Genomic DNA, 1,016 nt, shown 5'->3' on the forward strand with positions numbered 1-1,016 from the left:
ACTTTCTTGCTCAGCTGACCCACTTGTCCTTCCAAATTTCTGATGGAGGACCTTGTTTCATTCATGAAACTTTGAGTGGTCTTTATTAGATCAGAGACCATTGTTGCTAAGTCAGAAGTATTCTGCTTAGAACTCTCTGTCTGTTGCTGAGAAGATGATGGAAAAGGCTTGCCATTGCTAAACCTGTTTCTTCCACCATTATTGTTATTGAAACCTTGTTGAGGTCTCTCTTGATTCTTCCATGAGAGATTTGGGTGATTTCTCCATGAAGAATTGTAGGTATTTCCATAGGGTTCTCCTAGGTAATTCACCTCTTCCATGGAAGGGTTCTCAGGATCATAAGCTTCTTCCTCAGATGAAGCATCCTTAGTACTATTTGGTGCATTTTGCATTCCAGACAGACTTTGAGAAATCAAATTGACTTGTTGAGTCAATATCTTGTTCTGAGCCAGAATGGCATTCAGAGCATCAATCTCAAGAACTCCTTTCTTCTGACTAGTCCCATTGTTCACAGGATTCCTTTCAGAAGTGTACATGAATTGGTTATTTGCAACCATTTCAATCAATTCTTGAGCTTCTGCAGGCGTCTTCTTCAGATGAAGAGATCCTCCAGCAGAGCTATCCAAGGACATCTTAGATAGTTCAGAGAGACCATCATAGAAAATACCTATGATGCTCCATTCAGAAAGCATGTCTGAGGGACATTTTCTGATTAATTGTTTGTATCTTTCCCAAGCTTCATAGAGGGATTCTCCATCCTTCTGTCTGAAGGTTTGGACTTCCACTCTAAGCTTACTCCATCTTGTGGTGGAAAGAACTTTGCCAAGAAGGCATTGACTAGCTTTTCCCAAGAGTCCAGGCTTTCTTTAGGTTGAGAATCCAACCATATTCTAGCTCTGTCTCTTACAGCAAAAGGGAATAGCATCAGTCTATAGACCTCAGGGTTAACCCCATTAGTCTTGACTGTGTCACAGATTTGCAAGAATTCAGCTAAAAACTGATGAGGATCTTCCATT

General features: G+C 40.6%; 1 non-coding gene across 1 annotated transcript; it reads left to right on the plus strand.

Annotated features, from left to right (window-relative positions):
* The first annotated feature begins 686 nt into the window (after positions 1 to 686).
* On the plus strand, positions 687 to 794 carry LOC130949238 (small nucleolar RNA R71). Its single transcript, XR_009073352.1, has one exon. It is a non-coding gene; the product is annotated as a small nucleolar RNA R71 (small nucleolar RNA).
* The last annotated feature ends 222 nt before the right edge of the window (positions 795 to 1,016 follow it).

The sequence above is a fragment of the Arachis stenosperma genome, chromosome 1, assembly GCF_014773155.1.
Source record: "Arachis stenosperma cultivar V10309 chromosome 1, arast.V10309.gnm1.PFL2, whole genome shotgun sequence".
NCBI classification, from domain to species: Eukaryota; Viridiplantae; Streptophyta; class Magnoliopsida; order Fabales; family Fabaceae; genus Arachis; species Arachis stenosperma.